Source organism: Phocoena phocoena, chromosome 5 (genome assembly GCF_963924675.1).
Source record: "Phocoena phocoena chromosome 5, mPhoPho1.1, whole genome shotgun sequence".
NCBI classification, from domain to species: Eukaryota; Metazoa; Chordata; class Mammalia; order Artiodactyla; family Phocoenidae; genus Phocoena; species Phocoena phocoena.
In genome coordinates this window covers 106,783,123-106,795,840 of record NC_089223.1, presented here as the reverse complement: position 1 = coordinate 106,795,840, position 12,718 = coordinate 106,783,123, and positions in this window count along the sequence as shown.

Here is a 12,718-nt window from a genome sequence, read left to right as displayed (position 1 = left end):
GAGGTGGTGGTACACAGCATTGTAAATGTACTAAATGCCACTGAATTGTTCACTTTAAAATGCTTAATTTTATGATTTGAGAATTTCACCTTAATTAGGAAAAAATGAAAAAAATAATGCATCTCTTCATTGCATAATTTGCACTTCAAAACTCCTAATTTTATCACTTTTCTGGGTTTTAAACTGATGCACCTGTTTCATTTAAACTCAATGTGAGAGGATGAGAAAATGGGTTTAACTGTTTATTCTTGATTGTTTTGTGAGTTTTCCTATGGTTTTTAATTGATTTTATTTTAGTAGAATACTTAGAATCAGACATTTTCTGTGGAAAATTAATGTACTTAAATTATACTTTAGGAGTTGAAATAACTTTTTTTTTTTTGCAATACGCGGGCCTCTCACTGTTGTGGCCTCTCCCGCTGCGGAGCACGGGTTCCAGACGTGCAGGCTCAGTGGCCATGGCTCACAGGCCCAGCCGCTCCGCGGAATGTGGGATCTTCCCGGACCAGGGCACGAACCCGTGTCCCCTGCATTGACAGGTGGACTCCCAACCACTACGCCACCAGCGAAGCCCTGAAATAACTTTTAAACTTCATCTTACTTTTTGTTACAATGTTTCTGTAATCTTTAGAAAATCCTATCAGCAAAATACTATATATGATATTTGGAACTTAAAGTATTGCCCACCAGAGGGCTCTCATTTTTCTTCTTTCTCTTTTCAAAAAAAAATGAAAGTCATATTTTAATAGATTATAGCTTATACACCTGTGAGTAAATCAAATGTATATTCTAAGTGTCTGTAGAAGCTCCCTGAATAGTACACTTAAAATAAACTTATTATGATTGAGATGCAAATAAAGCATACTTTATAAACACATACTCATGTTTTCCACATTTCTCTATAAAACTTTCTGTGAAAGGGAATTTATACAGTGAACTATTATGATTTGAACAAGAGGGAAATGAAACAAATGTTCCTTTAAAATTCACAGAGCACAACCTCCAGAATAACTAAGTGTACAGTTAATTTTAGATACTAATCTAAACCACGAGGGAAAGAACTTTTCTCAACTATGTTTGGAAACAGAGTCCTAATCTGAAAATTGATAAACAGAATTTATATTTAAAAAATAATTTTTTTGCACCTATATTATATATGGGGGATGTGTTGGTGACTAAGATATAGTTGATTTTCTTGAGAAGCTCAGTCCATAATGGGAAACAGGCCTGTGGATAAATAATAATTGTATACTTTAACTGCTATAAAGAAGTGTGACAATCAAAAGACTTTATCTTTAATTCTCAGGGAGAATTGAAGGCTGGGAATGTTGTGTAATTTTTAAAAGTCCCTCAAGAAATTCTCATCTCCTCCTTCATTCCACAGCTGAGAACCACCGTGCCAAGTGTCACTGTGGAAAGAGAAATTACCCACCTAAGAGAATCAGGGAAGTTTCCTAAACCAGAAATTAAAGATACAAGTTTCATCTGGGGAGCTCTCAGAGTAGGTGGAGGTGGCATAAAAGATAGGAGGGGCAATCCAAGTAGAGGGGAAAGAGTGATCAAAGTCGTGGACCTAAAAAATTAACAAAACATACAAAAAACCATATGATGTTGTCAGGAATCAGGACATGATCTGGGTGCTTGGGAAACTGATTAGGCCACAGTGAATGATACCAGTGGAGAGTGAGTATGGAAATCACATTTTGAAAAGCCCTGAATGCATGTAAAAGAGTTTGACTTCATCTTGTAGGAAATTTGGAAGCTGAGATTGTTTTTATGCAGGAAAATGACCTGAACAGATCATTAACTTAGTTGGCTAATTTTAATGGATCTGGGGAGCAAATTAAGGGTACAGAAGAGCAGAAGCAGTACAATGTGAGACAGAGAATCTAATTAAGAAGCAATTATTAAGCATTGAGTAGATGAGGGTCTTAATTAAGCCTGGACCAATGTGGATGGTGAAAACACAAATGAATAAAAGACATTAAGATCATTAAAGAAACATTTCAACAAGCTTCAAGCCGAACATGTAACTGTTGTCTCTCTCTGACCTTGAGCTTGGCTAGTGCGTTATGGAACTCATCCCAGAACTCCCTGAGAACTGTGTCACCTGGACTTTAATCCAGGTGAGATGGTTGTAGAGGTCATCCTCTGAAATACTACTCTATCCTGTCTCACCTTCCAGCAAGAGGCCACGTAGGATAGAAAAGACTTAACAGCAGCTGGAGGAAATCCTGACCTCTATCCACCAACTTTTTTGTTAAAAAAAAAAAAAAAAGTAGATTCTATAGAGTTTTTATGGAAAAGATGATTTGAGCAGGATGTGCCTGTCTATACTAATTACTATAAATAAATCTGGAATTTATGCAATTATGGGATATAGCTGACCAGAGAATGGAAATTAGACCTGTAACATCTTTGCCCCTGAATGACTAAACACACAAAAACTAAGCAGCTCTAAACCTAAGTGGCTGAGCTGACACACACACCACACATTGTTAGTGCTTGCTTGCTACTCCAGTGTGGGAAAAGGGACAATTAGGAAGCAATTTTGAAGGCTCAAGCCCCTCAGGAAAGGAATACTACATGTATGCCTGCTTCTTGCTTGTTATCTTTTGAATCATTAGTAGTTTGGTCTTGGGCAAGACCTATGATTCTTGTGAGTGTGTTTTGACAATTCTACCTTTTGTGGCAACTCACTATGGAAAGAAAAGAGCATGAAGGTGGGTGTCTTGGCGTTGCACACTGCCATTATTTATTTAATCTATTACAGTACAGAATTTAGTGTAATACCAATTTACATACTCCTATACACATATCTATCTACCATGTCAACAATTCCCAAATTTCTATCTATGAATCATAGATTCAGATCTTTAGTTTGGTGGAACGCAGAATACATATTTGGGGCCAGTGCAAGTTGCATGTAAAACTAAAAATAGCTAATATTATTGGACAATTACTTTTCGTCTATTATCTTCACTGGTTTGTTTACTTCTCACAACAAAATATGAGGTCAGTACATTAATGCTGTTTATAGATGAAGAAACTTAATAAATGTGACCCAATCACTGTGCTCAGTCTGACCAGTGTCTCCTTCCCACAGAGGGGTGAGGAGGCTGGCACAATACACAGAGAGAAGCACTCACCCCTTCCCTTAGAAGTAACGCAGCCATCTCCCTCGGGTTCTATTCTCTGTCTGGTTAAATTCTATGACTGTATTAGTCTGCTAAGTCTGCCATCACACCATACCACAGACTGGATGGCTTAAACAGCAGAAATTAATTTATCATAATTCTGGAAGCTAGAAGTCCACAGTCAAGGTGCTTTCAGGGTTGGTCTCAGGTGAAGTTCTTTTCCTGGCTTGTAAATTTCTTGCTAGGTCTTCACCTGGCCTCTTTGTTTGCTCAGAGAGAGAGAAGGATCTCTGGTAACTCATCCTCTTCTTATAAAGCCACCAGTCCTATTGCATTAGGACCCACTCTTATGACTGCATTGAACCTTAATTATCTCCGTAAAGTCCCCATCTCCAAGTACACTCAAGTTGGGGCTTAGGGCTTCGATATATGAATTTCGGAGGACACAATGCAGTACATGACAATGGTTTCTGTATCTTCCTGTCCATCCATGGTTCTTTTTCTAATACTATGTCTTTGCCCACTGGACTCTCACCTTCTAATTCTTTTGAAAACCTTTCTCCTTGCCTTGACTTCAGCCCCATAGGACTCACAGAGGTGATATTAGTTTTCTCCCTTTCCGTGCTTAGAGTGGGGTAATCAGAGACTTGCTTCTAACTGCACTTCCTTCTCTGGCCTTCAGTCTCTGCCTCTCCAGTAAGTTTTTCACATGGTCATCAGAATTATCCCCCTAAAGATTAGCTGAAGTTCTCTCAGTTAGATAGACAACAAAATCAAAATTCTTCACGTGGATTTACAATCTTGCCCACTCTACGTTCCTTGCTTTATCATTCTGTGTTTTAGTCAGGATGTAAATCCCACTCTTAGGGAGTCTGTCACTTTACTTCCTGCCATTCAATACTTTCCATGTGCCTCTGCTATGAGATTTAATTCCTTCCATTTTGTATAAGTGCTAGTTATTTACATCACTCTTATAAAATTAGAAACCTCATTAGGGCAGAGACAATATTTATTTATCTCTGTATACTTATCCTGACAGGTATAGTAGGTCCTCAGTAATTAATTTTTAATTTATATGATGACAACAAATATTTACTCAGTTCCTGCTTTATGCTAGGCCCCCTGCTTCAAGATGAAAACTAAAACATGTTCTTATTATACTTCTTTTTCACTTTTGAAAGAAAATGATCTTTTAGTTTAGGTGACAGGTCATATGGTATAAACAAATATTTTAAAATCCTGCAATCCTCAGCCAAAGTTTCAAAGAATTCTATGGGTTCTCTTTAGTAACCAATTAGGCACAGTTGAATGAAACTACATCAAAATAAAGTGATTTAAATGAAGTACATTCCTCACACAAAGTAAGCCCAGAGGTAGGCATGTCAAGAGCTGGGATGCAGGGACTCTGAGGCTGTCAAGGACCAATGTGCCTCCATCTTTGCACCCCACATCCCTTGGATATTGCCCTGCTGCTATGGCACTCCAGCCACCATATATACTTTCCCAGCTGGCAAGTGGAATATGAAACTTCAAGAAGTCCCATAAAGCAATTCCATTTATATCTAACTGGCCAGTGCATAATCATATGACCTGACCCATGTGTAGAGGGAGGGTGAGAAATATAATATTTTAGGTAGGCACATTGCCACCTTGAGTAAAATCAGAAATTCCTATTAAAGGAGAGCGAATGAACTGATATTTGGGTCTTGCTAGAAGAACATGTAAACTTCTTCAACCAAAATAAATCTGTAGATCTGAAATGAAATGGGATTGCAAAATGAGCTTTTAGCTATAACTGATTTGAACTTGAACTGTTTACATTCAATTAAATTATAGCTTAAATAATCACATTATTAAAATGGAAAAAAAAAAGAACCCATTGTTGAATGAAATTCAAAGTTTATTTGGCCAATGGCCCAAATACCTATCTCTCGCCCTCACCACCTACTGACCCCTGTCACCTCCAGACAATCTACCCAGCCGCACTCCTATCCATTTACTTTATGTCCTAAGGACTATTTTCCTGAGAACTCTCCTCCACAACCCTTTTCCTTGGCCTATATTGCCTCTTACCACCCTTGAAGTGCTTACATGTATATTTAAAGTAGTTTGCCCAGATAGTTTTGGGGTGATTAAGATTCATTTGCTGAATAGCAATGGAACTAATGACTCATGTCTTTGGGGAAGGGCCTGAAATAAACCTCCTAGAATACAGCAACGTAGAGGTTGTAGGGGTGGTGGCAAGGAATAAAATAATAGGAGTAGAGCCTTGGCAAATGACTACAAATTCCTGCACTGGCAAGAGTGCTGTTTTGAGAGGGAAGGACAAGAGAAGAGTTCCAAGTGGGAAAACCGTAACTACAATCATTTCATTTTCATTCTGTGTTCCTTCAGAAACACCAGTGTTATTCTTCCTACAAATAAGGCTGGAAAAATCTGATAAGTGTACATGTACAGTTTTGTAATATAAATCAATTTGAATGTTTTCCAAGAAAAAAAACAGGTAACAAATAGACAGCATTTTAAAAAGTTAAATTCTCTGTAAATATTTCAGGTATATTTGGGTGATGATTATCCAAGATCCTGTATTCTCTTTAATTTTTTTATTTATTTCTTTGCTGTACGCGGGCCTCTCACTGTTGTGGCCTCTCCCGTTGAGGAGCACAGGCTCCGGACGCGCAGGCTCAGCGGCCATGGCTCACGGGCCCAGCCGCTCCGCGGCATGTGGGATCTTCCCGGACCGGGACGCGAACCCCTGTCCCCTGCATCGGCAGGCGGACTCTCAACCACTGCGCCACGAGGGAAGCCCTCTTTATCTCTTAATGTTAGTATCTCCACTAAACATACTCAAATGGAAAATCAAAATATCACCTCCCTCTTATTGATCATTCTGAACTATAAGAGACCAGCTAAATTTTCTTCTTAATAGCAGCTCTAGTACCAAAAAAAAAAGAGAGAGAGAGAGAAAAGGTTAAAATAATATTTGAGACCTTTTCTAACAACAGCAGGTTTAATCTATGTGTTGATCTCCAATACCTTCCAGAACTACATTAAAATAGAGCAAATAAATTTTTTTTTTAATTTTTTAAAGTATAAATCCACAAGAGCATGGAGGATAAGAGAGGAAATTCCAGAGAAAAATCACTAAATTTTGGAAGCTGCAAAGCAGACTGATGAATGGTAACAGACTTGGCAGAGTGTGGTAAGGGAAATCTAAATGCCCGCAGAAGGAAATAATAAGAGGAAAGGTTCAAGACTGGAGGGATCTGGTGTCACAGAAGGTAACAATAAAGACACAGAAGTGACAGAAGATTGGGTTAAAAGGAGAAGTTAGATCCCAGATACCTTTTCACAAACTGTACCCCTATAACCCTCCCTGACTGCAGCAGGAAACTGAGATTTGCTCTTTGGAGAAGTCCACAAAAGAGCCTCTGTGTACAGAGAGGTGAATAACTATACTAACAGTTAGGACCACTGGGCCCAGAAACAGGGAGAACACCTGGGGAAATCCTACAGCCTAGTATGAGAAAGTCAACACACACTCCCTTCTCCTTTTCAGTCCCAAGTTCAGGAAGCAGGCCTCACAGGACAAATTAATCACAAGAGAAAATGACTGGCTAAAGAGAGAGAACTGACATTTGTGGAACTACTCACAAAACGACGGACCTAGCTCTATTGCCTTACTTGAGGCAAACCAGTTGACAAAAGTCCTTCTACCCACTGATAGTTTCAAATGCACTTTTTTAAGGCCTCCGTCTTAAACATCAAAGTCAGCCAAGATCACCAGGCCTATTAGGAAATCCTCCACATGAAAATAAAAGAATGGACCAATCTAATGGAGGAAAATGTAAAAAGAATACCAAAGGAAAGAGGGACAAAGGAAAATAAAACTAAAAAATAATTAACATACTCATAGAAAAGGAAAAAAAGAAGATATTAGTTCCCTGAAAAGATTTTTTAAAAAAATCAGAGAACAAGAAAGAATTCTTAGTAATTAAATATGTGGCAGATTATAGATGTCTACAAATTATTTGCTATTCCCTTCATTGACAGGTGGAGGGGTTGGCCTTATTGGGTCAATGAAATGTAGTAGAGGTGATATTTGGGACTTCTGCAGTTAGGTCATAAGGATTGATCCCTACAGCTGTCACTGAAGATCTTGGGACATAATCTTTGGGTTCCCACAGTCACCATGTAAGATATCTGACTACCCTTATAGCACCATATTCAAGAGGCTATAAGCAGACACACTGGTCAACATTTGGCTTCCTGTTAAGGCTCCAGACACGTGAGTAAAACTATTTTAGACCATTCAGACCAGCCCACCTAACAGCTGAATACATGTAACCTCCATCAACATCACTTGGAACAACTAAGTGCTGCCTAAATTCTCGGCCCACAAAATCACAAGATATACAGTCATACTTCATTTTATTGTGCTCTGCTTTACTGCACTTTGCAGATACTGCATTTTTTTCACACACTGAAGGTTTGTGGCAACCCTGTGTCAAGCAAGTCTATTGGCACCCTTTTTCCAATGGCATTTGCTCACTTTGTGTCTCTGTGTCACATTTTGGTAATTCTCGCAACATTTCAAATTTTTCATTATTATTATATCTGTCATGGCGATCTGTGATCAGTGATCTTCAAAGTTACTACCGTAATCATTTTGGGGTGCCACAAACCATGCCCATATAAGACGGCAAACATCAATAAATGTGTGTGTTCTGACTGCTCAACCAATCAACCGGCTTCTCCCTGTCTCTCTCCCTATCCTTGAGCCTCACTATTCCCTGAGACACAATGATATTAAAATTAGGCCAATTAATAACTCTACAATGGCCTTCAAGCATTCAAGTGAAAGGAAAAGTCGCACGTCTCTCATTTTAAATCAAAAGCTAGAAATGATTAAGCTTAGTGAAGAAGGCATGTCTAAAGCTAAGACAGGCTAAAATCAAAGTCTCTTGCACCAAATGGATAGTCAAGTTATGAATGCAAAGAAAAAGTTCTTGAAGGAAATTTAAAGTGCCACTCCAGTGAACACACAAATCATAAGCAAGCAAAACAGCCTTATTGCTGTCATGGAGAAAGTTGTACTGGTCTGGAACACACCAGCCACAACATTCCCTTAAGCCAAAGCCTAATCCAGAGCAAGGCCCTAACTCTCTTCAATTCTGCGAAGGCTGAGAACAGTGGGAAAGATGCAGAAGTTTGAAGCTAGCGGCGCTCGGTTCATGAGGTTTAAGGAAAGAACCCATCTCCATAACATAAAAACTAAAGTGAAACAGCAAGTGCTGATGTAAAAGTTGTAGCAAGTTATCCAGAAGACCTAGCTAAGATAATTAATGAAGGTGGTTACACTAAATAACAGATTTGCATTGTAGATGAAACAGCCTTCTATTGGAAGAAGATGCCATCTAGGATTTTCATAGCTACAGTGGAAAAGTCAATAGCTGGCTTCAAAGCTTCAAAGGGGCAGCTGACTCTCTTGTTAGGGGCTAATGCAACTGGTGCTTTAAGTTGAAAGCAATGCTCATTTACCATTCCAAAAATCCTATGGCCCCTAATAATGGTGCTAAATTTACTCTGCCTCTGCTCTATAAATGGAACAACAAAGCCTAAATGACAACACATCTGCTTATCACATGGTTTACTGAATATTTTAAGCCCACTGTTGAGAACCTGTGCTCAGAAAAAAAGATTCTTTTCAAAATGTTACTGCTCGCTGACAATGCACCTAGTCACCCAAGAGTTCTGATGGAGATGTACAGTGAGATTAAGATTGTTTTCATGCCTGCTAACACAACATCCATTCTGCAGCCTGTGGATCAAGGGGTAAATTTGACTTTCAAGTCTTATTATTTAAAAAATACATTTCACAAGGCTATAGTTGCCATATCCAGTGATTCCTCTGATAGATCTGGGCAAAGTCAACTGAAAACCTTCTGGAAAGGATTCATCATTCTAGATGCTATAAAGAACATTCATGATTCCTGGGAAGAGGTAACAGCAACATTCACAGGAGTTTGGAAGAAGTTGATTTCAACCCTCATGGATGACTGTGAGGGGTTCAAGACTTCAGTGGAGGAAGTAACTGCAGATGAGGTGGAAATAGCACGAGAACTAGAATTAGAAGAGTCTGAAGATGTGACTAAATGGCTGCAATCTCATGATAAAACTTTAAGGGATAAGGAGTTGCTTTTAATGAATGAACAAAGGAAGTGGTTTCTACAGATGGAAGGAGATGCTGTGAAAATTGCTGAAATAAAAACAAAGGATTTAGAGTATTACACAAACTTAGTTGATAAAGCAATGGCAGAATTTGAGAAGAATAACTCCACAGTCTTGAAAGTTCTACTGTGTGTAAAATGTTATCAAACAGCACTGCATGCTAGAGAGAAATGGTTTGTGTAAGGAAGAGTGAATCAATGCAGCAAAACTTCACTACTGATTTTAAGAAATTAGAGAAAAAAAGAAAAAAGAAATACCTGGGGAATGAGAAGTAGCCCCATTATGTTCTTTGGGTGAAAAAGTGACTTGAAAAGCCCATCTTTCTTTTGTACTTCTACTTGTCCCCTAATTGTGTGCTTTCTTTTGAATTGGCATTCCTCAGTGTACAGAGAAGAATTTATATGTTACATTTTTAAAGAATGAAACATTACTGAATAAGTGACTTAGAAGGTTAAGTGTTTGGGCTTCAGATGGCTGTGATTTCCACTTTAATGTTTTAATATCACATATGGGTTGCACAGTCCTTGTTGACCTTGATGATTTTTGTTATTGTCCCTGCTGCAGTTTCCTCTATTGATCCTGTTATCAGTAGGTCTTAACCTTAACCAGAAGCAGCCACCAGCAAAACCAGCATAAACATAAGCTTCACAGCCCAGGCTCTATGTCTTGGGACTTTTGCAAGAGTAGTCATAGTGTAGAAGGTACTGTTAAACCTAAAATCTGGATGACCATTTACACATAACTCTTTAAGACTGTATTCCAAGAAAATTATATTTGTTCCAAGGTAGCTCAAAACTCTTTGAAAATCCCCTTGAGAAAGTGGGACACACTATCACATTTTAAATTAATTAACTAATTAATTAATCTATTTTTGGCTGCATTGGGTCTTTGTTGCTGCGTGCGGGCTTTCTCTAGCTACGGCAAGTGGGGTCTACTCTTCATTGCGGTGCACTGGCTTCTCATTGCGGTGGCTTCTCTTGTTGCAGAGCATGGGCTCTAGGCACATGGGCTTCAGTATTTGTGGCACAGGGGCTCAGTAGTTGAAGTTTTCAGGCTCTAGAGCGCAGGCTCAGTAGTTGTGGCACATGGGCTTAGTTGCTTCACAGCATGTGGGGTCAACCAGACCAGGGATCAAACCTGTGTCCCCTACCTTGGCAGGTGGATTCTTAACCACTGCGCCACCAGGGAAGTCCCAGCAATAAAGTAGTTTTAAATTAAGGAATATGCATTATTTTTTAGATACAATGCTATGGCATACTTAATAGAGTAGAACATAATGTAACCATAACTTTTATATGAATTTGGAAACCAAAACTTTCATGTGACTCATTTTATTGCAATATTCACTTTATTGTGCTGGTCTGGAGCCAAACCTGCAATATCTTCAAGGTATGCCTCTAATAAAACAAGTATTATAAGGTGCTATGTTTGGAGTAGTTTATTACACAGCAGTAGGTAACTGCAACAAGGTTGGATGATAAAGAAACTTCCAGGAAATTAGAACAAACAGATAAAGAGATCAAGAGAAAAAAAATATTATTAATCCAGAGGTCCAATACCCAATAGGAGCTCTTTAAGGCAAAAATAAGAGCAAATAGAAGGAAGTAGATTATAATTTAAAACACACGTGCATGCACACGCACGCACACATGCACACACACACACACACACACGAGGAAGTCTTCCTTGAACTAGAGAAAATGAGTTTCCAGACTGAATGGATTCAGTAAGTGTAATAAAAACTTAAAAGAATAAATAGGGACAAAGAAAATTCTGAAAGTTTCTAGAAGGAAAAAAATAAAGTTGACCTATGAAAGACTGATGTCATCAAATGGCACCAGACATCTCTAAAGTTATACTGGAGTCAAGCAGCAATGCTTTCAAAGTTCTTGGGAAAACTAGTTTCCAATCTAGAATTCTATAATCTCTCAAACTACAAATCAAATTTGGTGATAAAAACATATATTTTCATCTCACAAAATCTTAAAACATTTATACCCCATGGACCTTTTCTCAGGAAGCTAGTGGATATGGCCTATCACCAAAATGAAGGCATAAATTCAAAAACAGCAATATATGGAATCCAGGAATCACAGACACAAGTCAAAGACAACTGATTTTGGAAATCTGTGTCGTCTTTCTTTTTCTTCCTCAGTCTAATTAAAGGATTAATAATTTTATTGATAGCTGATTTTCTATAATATTTATCCATTTTTTACTTAACTGATTTCTGATACTATATTTATTATTTCCTTTCTTTTACTTACACTGGTTTTTAATTTCTTCTTTTTCAGCTTCTTAAATTGGAACTTTAGATCACTGATATTAAATCATTTATTTTTTCTAATAAAAGTATTTAAAGATATAAATTTTTCTCTAAGCACTGATTTAGCTATACTTCACATATTTTGATACACTTGATATATTGTATTTTCATTTTCAACCAGTTTGAAATATAATTTCCTTTGCAATTTCTTCTTTAGTCCATGGATTATTTAGCAAAATATCATTTAATTTCCTAATATTTGATAATTCCAGATATCTTTCTATTATTAATTTCTAACTTAATTCCCTTCTAGTCAGAAAACATACTCTGTAAGTTTAAACTGTTTTCAGTTTATTGAAGCTTGTCTATGGCTTAGCTGATAGCATATTTGGTGAATGTTAATGTGCAGGTCCCACCCCACCCAACCTGGTAGGCAGCCCCAGGTGGCATCAGTGCCCCTCCTAAGTGGCTCCAGGTCCAAGGGACCAGCCCTGCCCACCAGCATGCCTGCAGCAATTGTAGCTCAACCACAACAGAAGCATACATGCAGCGCACACAGGAGAGACACTGGGTACACATGGCTCTGGTAACCAGGAGGGATTGTGCCAGTGGGCCCCAGAGAATACCTTCTACATAAGGCCACTTTAAGACTGGAAGACATAGCTGATAAAACTAGTACATAGAAACAAACACAGAGACACAGGCAAAATGAAGATGCAAATACCTTCCAAACAAAAAATAAGACAAAACCCTAGAAAAAGAACTAAATGAAACAGAAATCAGCAATTACCAGATAAAGAGTTTAAAGTAATAGTCATAAAAATTCTCATCAAACTCAGGAGAATAATGGATGAACACAGTGAGAACTTCAAGAACGAGATAGAAATTATAAAAAGAATCAATCAGAACTGAAGAATACAACAACTGAAATGAAAAATACACCAGAGGGAATCAACAGGAGATTTGAGGATGCAGAAGAACAAATCAGAGATCTGGAAGACAGGGTAATGGAAATAAATAAATCAGAACAGTAAAAAGAGAACAGAAAGTTTTAAAATGAGGATAGTTTAAGGGACCTCTGACA